This window comes from Anomaloglossus baeobatrachus, chromosome 12, assembly GCF_048569485.1.
Source record: "Anomaloglossus baeobatrachus isolate aAnoBae1 chromosome 12, aAnoBae1.hap1, whole genome shotgun sequence".
Lineage (NCBI taxonomy): Eukaryota > Metazoa > Chordata > Amphibia > Anura > Aromobatidae > Anomaloglossus > Anomaloglossus baeobatrachus.
Window position 1 is genome coordinate 34,958,448 of NC_134364.1, and position 16,407 is coordinate 34,974,854.

General features: G+C 47.4%; 1 protein-coding gene across 1 annotated transcript in view; it reads right to left on the bottom strand.

Moving 5' to 3' along the window:
* LOC142257844 (putative N-acetylated-alpha-linked acidic dipeptidase) overlaps positions 1–9,182 on the bottom strand; it is a 193,230-nt gene extending 184,048 nt beyond the window's left edge. Inside the window, exon 1 of the mRNA XM_075330092.1 lies at positions 9,062–9,182. The gene's annotated coding sequence lies outside the window, so the exon portion shown is untranslated. The remainder of the gene's footprint in view (positions 1–9,061) is intronic.
* Between the last annotated feature and the right edge of the window lie 7,225 nt (positions 9,183–16,407).

Below are 16,407 nucleotides of genomic sequence, written 5' to 3' on the forward strand. Positions count from 1 at the left end.
GTGCTTGAAGCGTTCAGTCACTGCCCAAACAATAGCGAGGAACTCCAGCTTGAAGGAACTATAGTTTTCTGGATTCCTTTCTGTGGGACGAAGCTTCCTGCTGGCGTAAGCTATCACCTTCTCTCTGCCTCCCTGCACCTGGGACAGAACTACTCCCAGGCCCACGTTGCTGGCGTCTGTGTACAGTACAAACGGCTGGCTATAGTCAGGGTAGGCCAGAATTTCTTCTCCCGTGAGAGCCCCTTTCAGCTGGACAAAAGACGTTTCTATTTGGCTGTTCCATTCAAATGGAGGGCTTTGCTTCTTAGCCTTCTTTTTCTGGCCCACCAGGAGATCTTGAAGGGGCGCTGCTATCTTGGTGAAACCATCAATGAACCTTCGGTAGTAGCCCACCAGCCCAAGGAACTGCCGCACCTCCTTTACCGTGGTGGGTCTCGGCCAGTCCTTGATTACTGTGACTTTCTCTGGATGAGGTGCCACACTTTCTGCGCTGACCACATGACCCAAGTACTGTACCTTTGGCTTCAAGAGGTGACATTTGGACGGCTTTATCTTCAGGCCATACTCCGACAGGGACTCGAACACTTCTGTTAAGTGCCTCAGGTGGTCTTCATAAGTCTTGGAGTAGACTATGACGTCATCCAGGTATAACAGCACGGTTTCAAAGTTGTGATGGCCCAAGCAGCACTCCATCAACCTTTGGAATGTCCCTGGGGCGTTGCAGAGCCCGAATGGCATACAGTTGAACTCGCAGAGGCCCATTGGTGTCGTGAATGCAGTCTTCTCCTTGTCTGCCTCTGCCACGGGAACCTGCCAATACCCACTGGTGAGATCCAAGGTGGAGAAATAGTTAGCTGACTTTAAGGCTGTTAGTGACTCCTCTATTCTGGGTAGTGGATAAGCATCTTTATGTGTAATGCGGCTAATTTGTCTGTAATCTACGCACATTCTCATTGTACCATCTTTTTTCTTTACGAGCACTAGTGGAGCTGCCCAGGGGCTACACCTATCTCTGATAACCCCAGCCTCCTTCATTTCCCGTAACATTTCTTTGGCACGCTGATACTGTGCTGGGGGTACAGGGCGGTATCTCTCTTTAATGGGATGATGATCACCCGTGGGGATTTGATGTTTAACCCCTTTTACCTGCCCAAAATCTAGGGGGTGTTTGCTGAAGACCCGCTCGTACTCCTGTACCACCCAGTAAACCCCATGCTTTTGGTGTGAGGGGGTGGAGTCGGTGCCCACATGTAATTTTTGGCACCAGTCTTCCAGCTGTCCCTTGGAGCCATTTGTCTTCCGCCTGGTCGGGCGGGATCAAGGATTCCACTGCTTTGATGGTATTGTTACTGACAGTGTACAGTTTTGCTACAGTGGCGTACCGGGGCAATTTGGCTTCCTCCTCCCCACAATTCAGGACGCGGACGGGCACTCTTCCCTTGCGGACGTCTGCTACCCCTCTGGCTATCAGGACACCAGGCCTACTTTCTGAATACACAGGTTCCACCAGGGCCTGGTAATCTTGACCCTTGAGGCCTATTGCTGCCCGACACCATATCAACATTTCACTTTTTGGGGGTATTGCAATGGGGAGAGGGTCACTTACCCTTACACTGCCAATTTCTCCTCCGGCCAGCTCTACCTGCTGCCTCCTCATCAGGGCTCTGAGATCCCTCTGTAGGGCACGCTGCTGCCCGGAGCTGGCACCTTCAGACGCCTGCTGCAACAAAATTATCACTTCGGCAAGACAATTTTCCATCACATTTGTACCAATGGTTAGCAGTGGGTTAGATTCTTTGCGATAAATATCTACAATTATTATCCCCTGACACGGCAATTCTACCCGCCCCACTTTAATGGTTACTTCCTTGTACCCAATTTGAGGCAAGGGCTGACCATTACTGGCCACAATTGTTAAATCATCATCTGGGCCATGGTCAATGTCTGAATCAGCCCAATATCTTTTGTACAGTTTATAAGGGATGGTTGTTACCTGAGACCCCGTATCCAGGAGGGCATTCAAAGGGATCCCATCCAGCACAATAGGAAGGACCGGGCGTCCTCCCACACACTTGCTGCGACTGGGGTTTGAGCCGGGCTTCCTTACACCTGGGGGTTGGCTCCTGGCCCCAGGTTCGGCCCATTTAAAGGACAGTGTCTTGCAATATGGCCCGCCTGGCTGCAGCGGCGGCAGATCGGTTGTCCCGTTGAATCATACCGGTCTGTGTCTTTTCCTCGGGTCGGCGGAATCCTCCTCTGTCGCATCCATGGGACGTCATCTGGGCTGGAGGCCAACTCGATTCTTGCAGGCGATGGGGTCACTTGTAGAGACTACACGGTCTTGGCAAGGGCAGCTACAGTCTTGGTCAGCTCCTGGACCTGCTGTCTGAGCTCTGCAGCGGGATCCTTATCCAGGGACTGCGCCTCAGCCCCTGCAGCGGCTCGTGTTGCAGGCACCACCCCTGGGTACGTGATAGCAAGAGGCCGGAGGGGTACTGGGTCATCCAGTGTAGATTCTCTCAGTACCCGGATGGCCTGGTCCTTAAACTTTGCAAAGTCCAGAGCAGGGTTCTGCAGGACCATGATACGCAGCTGGGTCCTGTGGGCATCTGACAGGAGCCCTTCTATGAACTGCTCAGTTAGGAGTTTGTCTTCTTCACGTACACTCTCTGGGTCCACCTGTTTAATTGCTCTCAGGGCCTCCGGCAAGTTTAAGGCATAGTCCCTTATGCTGTCTGTGGCCCGTTGTTTGCACCCAAAGAATCTCATCTTTATTTCTGCTGTGGTGCGGGTGTCAAAAGTACTCTTTAACTTGGCCAGTATCTGGGTTGCTGTCCCTTTATCTGTATCAGGCCAGGACTTCACTTCACGCTGGGCCGCGCCGGCTAGCTGCCCCATTAATATGCCCACCTTCTGGCTCTCAGTCAGCGGATACACTATGAACAAGCTGTGCAGCCTTTCTCTGAAGTCGCTCAGGGTATATGACTCCCCGGAGTACTGCGGCAGCCATTCTGCTCCCGGGATGTACGGCATTGTGATCGGCATTACCGGCGCTACAGCGGGGGCTGGGGCGACGGCGACTGGGATTACATCGGCCGGTGCTGCTGCGTCTTGAGCTACCACAGCCACCTGCTCTCTCTCTGTGTCGGACATCTTCCTCCCCCTTAGTGAACCTCACCAGGCTCCGTTCACTTTTCAAAATCTCTTCCGGGTAGTGCGGGGCACGCCTCCCTTCTTCCTGCGCTCGGCGAGGCTAATGGCACAGTCTTTTAAGCACAGTTTCTGCAGGCGCACAGAACCCGGTGGGACCGGGCACGAAATCCTGTTCGTGACGCCAAAAGTGACTCACCCACCCAAGGGCTATGGGACACCCGGTGCCGGGCCGGACTAGTCCGGGGGTCGTCAGTGGTGGCAGGGCCCAACTCTGTGGCCCTGGTGGGTGTCAGTTAAATAGGCTTGGTGAATAAAGTTTGTGTTCGTGACGCCACCTGTGGTATGCGGCTATTTAAGCCACCGCTGCTGTATGAGGCCTCCGGGGTGATGATATGGCAACAATGGTGATACTGCTCCCCACAGGTGGAGCGGTGCCCCGGGGACACTGTTGGTGCTCGTGAGAGTCTATGATGTTGTGTGGATAACACGGTGCAGGGCCGACAGGCAATGAAAGAAACAGGCACGAACAACAGTCTCTTTACCTTCTCCTCTTTTACTTCAGAAACGGTTAGTCCTGGTAGACCGTTACAGGTGGTAGAGGGCTCCGGCCGGCCTGGAAGTAACTGAGATGTCGTTTTGGTTATGAGTATGAGGCCTACTCCTGTTCTTTTCCTTACTGTGATAGGACCCTGCTCTCTGAATTTAGCAATGGCCCTCTTGCTAAATGCTGCTCTGCTGGGACCGGTGGTACGTCCCTTTCCCTCTGTGGTAGGCTGCGCAGGCCCTCTCTGGTGCTTCTCTGCTGGAGTCCACACCGGGCCCTGATGATGCAGCTATACCTTCGGGCTGTTTATGGGCCAGGTGCTTGCAGCTCTCCTGCCCTTCGGATTCGGCTACCAGGGAGTATTTTAGGCCCTGGTGGCCACAGACTCCGATGTCCGAGTCTCTTCTGTGCCTCTCTGCTCCTCCTGCTTCACTGGGCCAAGCTGCTCCAGCTCTAGGCCCCAGTTCCACAGGACAGCACTACTCTGCGTCTGCTTGCTATGACGTCTCTCTACAGACTGACCACTAACTCCTCCCTCAGGCCAGACTTAAGGAATGCTCCCTGGAACTCCAGGTTCAGAGCTCCCCCTACTGGCCTGAGGGAGAACTGCGTTAGATGTTAAACTTACTGGCCAATAGACCTCCCAATTACCTCCAGGCTCAGCATTAACCCTTTGGAGGGGCAATGCTGTTGTGGCGACCAGGTCCTGGGGCGCCACACTGCCACTACTCAGACCCTGCGCGGTGTAGTGACAGTTGGCGGGGGAGAACGGTCCCAGGTAGTCAGAGAAAGAGTTGCTCCTGGTGACTAGGCATGTACGGTGTACAGGTCCCTAGAGCAGACTCCATTTTATCTGCTAAACCTGCAGGTGAGGGGAACTACAAGTATTTCACCAACCTACAGAGTCCAAGCCTCAGCAGCAACGCAGGGACCCATAAGGAGACAGAGCCTGAAGCCATCTCACCTGGTCCGCGCTGCCGGCAAACAAGCCAAACACAGGGGAGAAAAGGCAGTTGCGACTCCCTAGATAGACCCCATGGTACTTCAAGTCAGGGGGTTATCCGAATAAAGAAGTGCTAGGAAGGCGAGCTAACCTGTTACCCTCAGACTGGCCCGAAGGAGCCCCTGGTCCTACCTGGTTCATCACAGCAACGCCCGGGTCAGCTCACAGAAACATCTGAGTTAGTAAAAAACAGTTAAAAGACTTTTTGGACTCAGCCTGAGTTATTCTGAGACCCGCTATTTTACTCACCCGAGCCCCTGGGGCCTGCCTCACTCACGGGAGGCTACATCATCTAACTGCAGACCCCATCAGCCCCAGACGCTCGTAAAATCTGCAGTGGCGGTCACTCACATCCCTGACTGTAAGCCGTGAGTGGCGTCACGACACAAACAAAACTGACATACCTGTTTGCCATATTGAGGAAGCCCTGCAGCGTCCCTGAAGAGGATCAGCATCCCCGGGGTGACACATGATCAGCAGACATGTGCCTCTAACAGGGGCGGGTGGATTGGAGATCCACCCACACCTGTTAACTAGTTGCATTCCTGTAACGGCGAGAATAAACGCATGCAGGCGGGGAGCGCGTCATTACCCTCCCATCGGCACCCCCGTAACGTGACTGCAAGGCATCCATGGTTTTTGATGACAGCTGTGGGTCATCTGATGACCCCTGTCACTGTCATGATATAGTTCTGGTGAACGCTGGCTGAGCGCTGACGTTTTCAGCAGATTAGAGCTGCTCTGTCCAGCACAAGTGATCGGACAATCACAGCTTCAAGTTCCCAAAGAGGACTAGTTAAAACAATAAAATGTGTCGAAATTTTTTTTTTTTAAATATGAAAATAAATAAACATAAGTTCAAATTGCCCCTTTTGCCCCATTAAAAATAAGTAATTAATAAAATAATTAAAAATACACATATTTGGTATTGCCGCATTAAAAAAAATAAGATAAATTTATGTGATCGGTAACGAGCATAACGAGAAAAAAATAAAAAAGCAAGAAATATGTTTTTTTTTTATATCCGTAACATTGCAGTAAGAGGCGACTAGAAACTTGCATTTAAACCAAAACGGTATAATTAAAGAGATCACCTCAAGATGCAAAAAATAAGACATCACACAGACCCAGATCCCGAAAAAGGAGAACGCTACAGGTTTCGGAGAATGCACCAAAAGCGCAATTCTCTTTTTTTTTTTGTATGAATTGCTGATTTTTTTTTTTCAACACTTAAAGAAAATTATGCATGTTTAGTATCTACGAGCTCCTAAAGACCTGGGGAATCATGTTATCAGGTCAATTTTACTATTTAATGAACATCATAAAATAAAAAAAATTGTAGAATTGCAATTTTTTCCTGTTTTCCAGTATATGTGGTAGTATGAATGGTGTCATTCAAAAGTACAACTCATCCCACAAAAAAACAGGCCCTCATATGGCTATATTGATGGAAAAATAATAAAGTTATGGCTCTTGAAAAGAACTAAGAAAAAAATGAAAACGGAACTCGCGCAACCAGGCCTTATATTAGTGCGCCATGCGTGGAGTTGGACCGATTGGCACAGATGTATGCACGAGCCCTAAGCCAGATGTCTTAAGGTTTGAAGCTAACAAGTCAGGTGATTTCATCCTGCTTTAACCACAGACAGCTTGAATTGGAGATTTGCTCTATTATTATAAATATCCAAGGTTTACTCTGAAGCAGTGTTTTACAGAAAACATACTTTCAACAGAGAGCTGGGAATGTGGTGATTTAAAGGGAACCTGTCACCTACTCACCTGCAGAGTGATACGGCACCTCCTCTATATTTGTGATCGCCATCTTGCTTACTTCATGTGAATGATGCATTCTACATGATCCACAGATTGTCCTCCATTGCACTCCTGCGCATGCACACTTCTCTCTTCCATCCTGAGGGCAGATCAGAGTATTGTAGTGCGCATGCTTTGGCGTTCTTTGATTTTTTCCTGAATTTACGCATTACACTGCTTTTTTTGTGCCCTCGGCAGCGCAGTGAGAAGTGCGCATGCACAGGAGCACAATGGAGGACTCTGTAGATGTAGAATGTATCATCTACATGAAGCAAGAAGGAGGACGGCGATCGCAAGGATAGAGAGAAGGTGCTGGGTCAAGACCAGCGATGCGTATCAGACCAGACTGGTGAGTGGGTGACTTCACGTAGACTTCTCCAGCTTCTACCTCCTGGCTTTGGGTAACACTAAAGGCCCTGTTACATGCGTCGATTTATCGTGCTATCGCACCCGCCCCCATCGTTTGTGCATTACGGGCAATTAGTTGCTTGTGTCGCACAAAGTCGGTAACCCCCGTCACACGTACTTACCTCCCGGACGACGTCGCTGTGGACGGTAAACATCCTCTTCCTGAAAGGGGGAGGGACGTTCGGCGTCACAGCGACGTCACACAGCGGCCGGCCAATAGAAGCGGAGGAGCGGAGATGAGCGGAACATAACATCCCTCTCACCTCCTTCCTTCCGCATTGCCGGCGGGATGCAGGTAAGCTGTGTTCATCATTCCCAGGGTGTCACACGGAGCAACGTGTGCTGCTTCGGGAACGATGAACAACCGGCACAGAGAAGGTGGGACGATATTATGAAAATGAACGACGTGTCAACGAGCAACGATAAGGTGAGTATTTTTGCTCGGTCACAGTCATTCAGTGGTGTCACACGGTACGATATCACTAACGATGCCGGATGTGCGTCGCAAACTCCATGACCCCGACGACATATCGTTAGATATATCGTCCCGTGTAATGGGGCCTTAAGCTAATAAGTTTTGAAGACCACACTATGATGGATTTTCATTTTTTTCCACCTCCATCTTTTCCTCTAATCCAGTGTTTCTCAACTCCAGTCCTCAAGACCCACCAACAGATCATGTTTTCAGGTTTTCCTCAATCAGGTTTTCAGGATTTCCTTAATGTTGCACAGGTGATGGAATTATTCCCTGTCTAACATTGAGGAAAACCTGAAAACATGATCTGTCGGTGGGTCTTGAGGACTGGAGTTGAGAAACACTGCTCTTTCCAGAGCCATTCCTTTTTTTATTTTCTATCCACAAACTCCTATGTGGGCTTGATTTTTTGCAGGATGAGTTGTAGTTTTGCATGACATCATTTAATTTTATTGTACAATGCACTGGAAAACGAGAAAAAACATAAAAACATTACAAATGCACTAAAATGGTGAGAAAATGCAATGCTGCCATTTTTTGGGGGGTTCATTTTATTATGTTTGGCAGTTAAAATGACCAGGTAATGTGTTGTGTTTTTTCAGGTCAGTATGTGATATCAAAAGTGGTGGAAAAAAAATAATAAAACAAATTTATTCGTACAAGACCTTTTTCAGAGACCCATAACTTTTTCACTTTTCCTTATGGTGATGCCTCGTTAGGCTTGTTTTTTGCGTATCAAGCTGATGTCTGAATTTATCCCTTTTTGGTCGCTTTTTATCCATTTTTTTTGAGAGCGGTACACAACTAAAAAAAAAATGTAATTCTGGTGTTTTAGTTTGTTTTCTCTTTGACATTTACCAAATGGGTTAATTAATTAATTTGATATTCTAATAGACTGGACTTTTACAAAAACAGAGGTGCTAAATATCCTTCTATTTCCCTTTACCAATGGTGGGGAAAGGAGGGTAATACAAAAGTTTAGATATTTTTACATTATTAATTTTGAATTCCTTTAGGGGACTTGAACCTGCGATTATTTGTTTGCTTCTATTATATACTGCAATTGTACTAACTTTGCTTTCGCCTCTGGGACCTATTAATCCTGTAATTATCAGGCGCCGAAAGGGAGCAAGATCTGCTGGGTCAAATCCAAATCAGCTTGAGGGTGCAGGTATGTAGCTGAATTTTCTCTGTGAATGGGGCAAATATGTTTGCCCCAGTTACAGGGAAAATTAACAATATAAAAATGTATGTAAATTTCAAAATGCCCCCCGAATGTCTTTTATGACCTTACGTGGATCACAGTGTGTAAAATAAAGGAAAAGCAAACCATAAAACAGTGTCTATTATCGTCTGCAGTGCTAACATAATGTCGGCAATATTGCAGCTGATCAGTGAGCTTAGTGGCTCTGAGTTGCTTATTCTATATAATCAGGCAGAACTGCAGTGTAAACCGATTGACTGCAGCGCTGTCGATGTGACGTTAGATGATAAGAGACATCAGGAGCAGCACAGACTCCGCACTGGACCCAGGGAGGGTGAATAAAGCATAGGGGTTTTTTTTGGTTTTCTGAAACCAGGAACCAATTTATGAATTAGTTGATATCTTACAATATATCTTATTGAGGTTCATCAAAAGTGTTATGTGTTTGTAAAAGTAGATTACCTTGATTTCAATGTCTAGAGATTGCGGAAAGTCACAGAAGATACTCAGATGGAGATAAAATCTACCGTCCGGTGCAGTCTGGTCCAACAGCTCTCGTTATGCAATCTGCTGGGTTCTTGTACTGCCCGCCTTCTGGTGCCTTCAGCCTGTGACCACTTTGCCTCCTAGTAATTGATTTATGGATCTTTGTATTTTCACATATGACTTCCTATCAACAATTTACTATTATACAAAGGTCATTGAGTGGTGTTAGATGGCAGAGTTGATAAGTAACGTGTGAATAGCCGAATGGATTAGTGGAATACAAGGAAACCGTGTAATTGCCAGGTTTTGCAATAATGTTATGGAGAGTTTTGCCAATTATGACTTGTAGCAGATAAGCACATCCCTAATGCATACTGACCGCTCTGCCTTGTTTTATAATAATAATAAATCTTTATTTCTATAGCGCCAACATATTCCGCAGCGCTTTACAATTCAGGAGGTTCATATACAAACAAGTAACAGTTATAGAATATACAATATTTAAAGGGAAAAAATACAACCCTGCTCGTGAGAGCTGACAATCTACAATGAGAAGGGGGGGGGCAAGGTACAAGTGCTTATTTACAATGACAATCCAGCCATCTCAAGGAAATGGGGGATAGATAATGGTTTCCTGGACCAGTTGGCCAGAGCCTTTAGATGCCTTTGGGTGCAGTGGAGTTTGACGTGGGGTCATTTTCTAATAAGTTGTGGAGGTATTAGGTGAAATTAGTTCGGCTAGGGAGTGTGATAGGCCGCCCTAAAAAGATGCGTTTTTAGGGTGCGTCTGAAGCTGAGTAATTTGTGATTCGTCCTAACTTCTTGGGGTAGAGCGTTCCAGAGGTTTGGTGCAGCTCGGAAGAAGTCTTGGATTCGGGTCTGGATGTCTGTCTGTTTTCTAATGGATTGAGGCACAAAGGAGTAAAAAAGAATTTAGAATAATAGGACTATTCATTAAAAATCAATCCAACAAAGCAAAGTATGTGGACAGAATAAAATTCTGATTAATTTTGTAATACTGCACATTATGCATTAAAAGGCATACCTGCTAGGGCCGATGATTGGCGGAAGCGTCACATGTCTGAATGACCACAACAGGATGTACATGTTGCTATTCAAGCAAACACTGGCCTTATGTCTGTCCCAACTGGAAAATGAATCATGAATAGTGTTATGCGGGCTTTACACGAGACGATCTATCATGCGATAGATCGTCGGGTCACGGTTTTCGTGACGCACATCCGGCATCACTTGCGATGTCGGCGATGTCGGTGTGACACCTCCTAGCGACGCAGTATCGCTCACAAATCGTGAGTCGTGTACTGGTCGCTAGGTTTCATAAAATTGTTTATTAAACATGGCGCCGCTTGTTCATCGTTCCCGTGGCAGCACACGTTGCTCCGTGTGACACCACGGGAATGATGAACATCGCTTACCTGCATCCAGCGGCTCCCGCTGGCTATGTGGAAGGAAGGAGGTGGGCAGGATGTTTACATCTCGCTCATCTCCGCCCCTCCGCTTGTATTGGCCGACGGCCGTGTGACGTCGCTGTGACACCGAACATCCCTCCCACATCAAGAAGTGGATGTTCACCGCCCTCAGCGATGTCGCACGGGAGGTAAGTGCATGTGACGGGGGGTTAACGACTTTGTGCGCCACGGGCAATCAATTGCCCGTGATGCACAAACGACGGGGGCAGTTACGATCGCTCATGCAATCGCATGATAGATCGTAACGTGTAAAGCCTGCATTAGAACAGAAGCAGTGGGTATCAGTAACATGGGTATTGTATTTGAAATGAGCATATCTATTCACATATGTCCCATACTCACTCTCTGGCAGCTTCACCTTCTTTCACTGCCGCTCCGGTTGGTCTACTGTGATTTGTTACCTTCCGGCAGCTCCAGTGTTTCATGGAGAGAGCCAGAGGTCACAACTCAATAAATCTCCGAGAGCCTCGTTCTGGCCTCTTTCTTCCCTTTGTAGACTTGTATGAAGCGCTTATGACAAAACTTATGACGACGGCCAATCAGACGTTACATCCCAAAATGGAGCAGCGGGAACGGAGCGACAACAAAAAAAAGTGAAGCAGCTTGAGGGTGAGAATAAGACAGGGGTCAGGGGACTTGGATTTAAAGCACCACTCTGTCTCAGATGCATCCGAGCTATGATTAGCAGCATCTGGTAGGGTGGGGTACGCCCTGAGAGTAAATTCTGATGAAACGACCAGCCATAAAATCAAAGAATGGTAGAGTTGGAAGGGACCTCCAGGATCATCTGGTCCAACCCCCTACTCAATACAAGATTCACTAAATCATCCAATACAAATGTCTGTCCAGCCTCTGTTTGAAGACTTTAATTGAAGGAAAACCCTCCACCTCTCACTGTAGCCTATTCCACTTATCACCTTAACTATCAAAAAGTTGGTTCTAACATCTAATGTTTCTTCATCCTTTCAGTTTCATTCCATTGCTTCTCATGTTTCCATATTCAAATGAAAATAAAGATGATCCCTCCACACTGTGACATCCCTTCAAATATTTATAGACCGCTATTAAGTCTCCTCTGAGCTTTCATTTTTGCAAGCTAAACATTTTGAGATCCATTAACCGTTCCTCCTAGGACATAGTTTGCAGTTCGCTCACCATCCCAGTCGCTCTTCTCTGAGCTTGCTCCAGTTTTTCAGTCTTTTTTACAATGTGGTGCCCAGAGCTGGACACGCTATTCCAAATTAGGTCAAGTAGAGGAGGACAATTACTTCACATGATCTAAACTCTATACTTCACTTAATACGTCCCAGAACTGTTTGCTTTTTTGCTGCTGCATCACACTATTGACTCATGTGCAGTCTGTGATCTATTAGTATACCCAAGTCTTTTTCACATGTGCTGTTGCTTAGTTCTATTCCTCCCATTCTGTAGATATTTTCAATTTTATTGTCCAGTTGTAGAATTTTGCATTTCTTTTAAATACCATTCTGCTAGTTGCTGCCCATTGCTCCAGCTTATCTAGATCCTTCTGAATTTTGTTCTGTGTTCTTTAGTTTTAGCTCTCCCTCCTAGCTTTGAATCATATGCAAATTTGATTAGTTTACCTACAGTTCCCTTATCTAGATCATTTATAAAAATGTTGAACAACACTGGGGCCAAGACAGAGCTTTGTGGTACTGTGAGGTGATTAATCAAACCTCATCCTCTGTGGCAGTCTCTGGAGCAGACTACTCAGATGTTGTAGTGTGTCATAAATCCTCCTGGCATATCGAGTCCTGTGTGGACAGAGTTAAACATTGTAATGAATTTGTATTCCAAGACCCTGCGATGGCTCTGTGATCTGAAGTTGCCTTTTAATATGACAACTTTCATGCGGTTTATGTTGTGTCCTGGAGAACAGAAATGTTTGGCCAAAGGTAACAGAGACTGCTAGGGCACCATGCCTCTGATCCTATATGGATATTGGGACACTAAAACATTCACACCACTAATCAAAGCTAATTAAGGATTCACTCTCTAAGCTCAGTGTTTGTTTATTTAAATGTTTTTTTATTATGCCATCCCTCTGCTCTGTTTGTGTATATACCGTGTTTTTCGGACTATAAGACGCACTTTTTTTCCCCCAAATGTAGGGGGAAAGTGGGGGGTGCATCTTATAGTCTGAATGTGGCTGCGGAGAATGAGGGCGCTGCGGTGGAGCGGGTCATCGGGGGCCCGAGCAGGCTTAGCAGCTCCTGCCATGACCACGTGGGCCCGCTCATTACATATGCACGCCTGTCCTCCCGCCCATCATCCCTCAGCGCTGGAGCCAGCGCTGACAGGTGGGCGGGGGGTGCGCGCATAATTAACATCCAACCCGCATGATTACCCCTGGCAGTGGCAATTATAGCCTGGAGTGATCATGTGCGGCTGTATTCACTGCCCCTCGCGCATCATCATCAGCGCGGGGTGCAGTGAATATTACGGTATACTCACCGGTCACTACCCTGCAGCATCGCAATCTCCTCCTGTCTGTGCTGGCCAGCTGATCTGTGTAGAGAGCGGTGAGCACAGCGATGACGTCATCGCTGTGCGCGCCGCTAGTCTCCACGCAGGTGAGCTGACAGGCAGACAGGAGGATGAGCGATGCTGCAGACAAAGGTGACTGTTCCACACTCCAGCAGCGCTGCTGCCAGCACAGACAGGGGGAGGAGTGATGCTGCGTGGAGCGAGGAAAGGTGAGTATAAATGTTTGGGGTTTTTTTGTGTGACACAGGATACAAGCCATATAGCAGGGTGGGGCCATATAGCAGGATGGATGGGGGTATATAGCAGGATGGATAAGGGCATATACCAGGATGGGGTACATATATACAAGGTTGGGGATCATATACAAGGCAGGAGGATCATTACCAGGCTGGGGTACCTTAGTAGAGAATTTGAGGACATTACTCCCATAACAGTGTCAGCAGCAGATCCTCGCCCCATAACAGTGTGTCATGACCACATTTTTTGCTTAAAATTTTATTTTCCTCCTCTAAAACAAGGGTGCGTTTTATAGTCCGAAAAATACGGTATTTGTGTTTCTTCAGATATTTTGTCATACCATGCCTGATGAAAAGACCTGAGAAGTCTTGAAAGCTTGCTTTATAACATAATTTTATTTTATTTTAGTTAGCCATTAAAAGTTATTACAACTAAAAGATTATAATTTTGTTTCTCTCACTGAGCGAAATCAATCATTTGTAAACTGGCTAACACGGTACCAAAACTTTTTCCATTTATCCAAGTACTTACTGTACATACATCTTACAGCTGTTTATAGATAGTGGATTATGTTATTCCTTCTATAGTACTGTGAATTTCAGTTGTTACATTCGCTTTCTTTAGAGAACATTAGATGCAAAATAGGAATTTAAAAGTTCGGTCTTCTTAGCATAATTTTTGACCACTTCACCCTTTTCATTCTGTAAAAATCCTAAAGCATGTTTGACTTTTCTTTTGATTTTTACATACTCCCAAATTTTTTTTTTTTTTTTCTTTTCGTCTCCTTTTGCAAGCTTCACTTCATTACTGGCTTTAGCTCTTCTAACGTTTGCTTGCCCTGCAGACAGCATTATATTTTTCTTTAGACATGTCCCCTCTTTAAATTTAAGATATCATTCTAAAAAGAAGATTTAAGTTCTGTATTCATCCATCCTGATCTCTTTAAATGCTTTTAGGGATTATTACTCATTGTGCAGTGAGAATTTCATTTCTCAAAATCTCCCATCCTTCTTGGACATTTCTGTCCTTTACAACAGCCAGGCATGGAACGTTTCCTACCCACTTTCCGAGTCCATTAAAATCTGCCTTTCTGATGTACAACCTTAAAGTCTAAAGCCTGCTTTACACGTTGCAATTTCGCGCCGATGGGTGACATATTCAATTTGTTGAACGTGCCGCACAAACGATTAACCCCCGTCACACGTACTTACCCGTCCATACGACCTCGATGTGGGCGGCGAACGTCCACTTCCTGGAGTGGGAGGGACGTTCGGCGTCACATCAACGTCACGCGGCAGCCAGCCAACTGAAGCGGAGGGGCGGAGCTGAGCGGGACGTAAACATCCCGCCCACCTCCTCCTTCTGCATTGCTGGCCGGGAGGCGCAGGACGCAGGTAAGATCTGTTCATCGTTCCCGGGGTGTCACACACTGCGATGTGTGCTACCCCGGGTACGATGAACAACATCACGTTCAATCTTTGAGGAATGAACGACGTGCATGCGATGAACGGAGTTTCGTTCAATCGCAATTGCACGGAGGTTTTACATGCTACAATCATACTTACGATGCTGGATGTGCGTCACTTACGACGTGACCCCGCCGACACATCGTAAGATATATTGTAGCGTGTAAAGCTGGGTTAAGTCCTCGCAGATCATCCTCCTCTTGTAATCTAAAATTTGAGGATAGCATGATATGTGCCGCCCCTGCAGTGGTCAAACCGCTCGGATCCGGGGGGTGGTTACTTGTGGCTTGAGGGTCTCTGGACCAGGGGGCTTGGGGCCACTCTAAATGTAATGGGGGGATTATTTACAGGGGGTAGATGTATCGTTCGTGATGCCACCCGTGGTGTGCGGTAACAGGGAGTACTGCCGCTGCCTGTGGGAGTACCCGGGGTGATGGAATGGGGGCAGCCAGATGATGTTACCCTCCACGGGTAGGGAAGGCCCCTGGACTCTGGATGGTGGGGTTGCAGGGAAGCGTAGACTTGCTGAGAGCAGTGGGAATGCAGGTACTCACTCAGATACAAAAGCAGACACTGACAACGTGGTAAACCAAGTCTCTGGGTGCCGCTGCCCTCTTGGTGGAGCTCGTCTGGTTATCCATCTCCTGCAGCACTGCCTGATGGTCCAGAGCCTGCCTCCGTTCACAAATTTTAGTAGTGTCCAAGTGGCCCGTAAGCTTGAAGCTGTCCAGGCCCCGTTCCCCACTTTTTGAGTGAAGGAGCTGTGCTCTCAGGAGCTGACGCTTGGGATTTTAGTGGGCTGCTTTGGTTGGAAAGCCCTATCCCCCTCGTTGTGCTGGTGCCTCCGATCTCTGAGCTTCGTGAAGACAGTCCATGAAGGCCCTATCCTCCGCAGGTTAATTGCCAGGTTGCTTGAAGCTTCTCGCTGACCTAGGGTCCAGTACCCCGCCGTGCTTTCAGTCCCAGATCGGCTATTGTACTTGCTGCTGACCGTCCTCTGAGACTAAGTCAAACACCCAGTCCCAATATCCTGCGACCGGGTCTCCGACTCCTCCAGGTCCAGACCACCGTCTGCAACCCAATCTTTACTCCCCGGGAGCCACACGCTACCCCTAGCTCCTCACTGCTCAAGGGCTATCACTCCACTGACTTGTCACCTCCCCCCAGTCTGCCTGACCCCTAGGTGGGCGGCCCTTTTCCAGCTTAGCAGCCCACTGGTGTGTCTGAAAGGGTGTGGTGTGAGGTGTGATTGGGATTTTTGGATGCTGATGGAGGCAGTGCTGCAAGTACAGGGAACCCAGAACCAAGAGGGGTTAAGTCCTGCACTAAGAATAAAGAGCGTGCAGTCCCCTGTGATGCCCTGACTAGTCCAGGGGCGTCACAGATGGCTGCCTCCTAAATTCCCAGCCTGCTTTACGTCCTCAACCATTTCCTCCCTGTTGGTAAGAATTAGATGGCAGATTCTCTTGTTCTCTCTTCTACCTTTTTGAAAGCGAGAGAAAGTGAGAAAAAAATAAGAGTTTTCTTGACTGATTATTTTTGCCAGAGACAGGTTCCCAACAAATATCTGCATAGTTAAAATCTCCCATGATCACAATGTCGTACTTTTTTGAGAACAAAC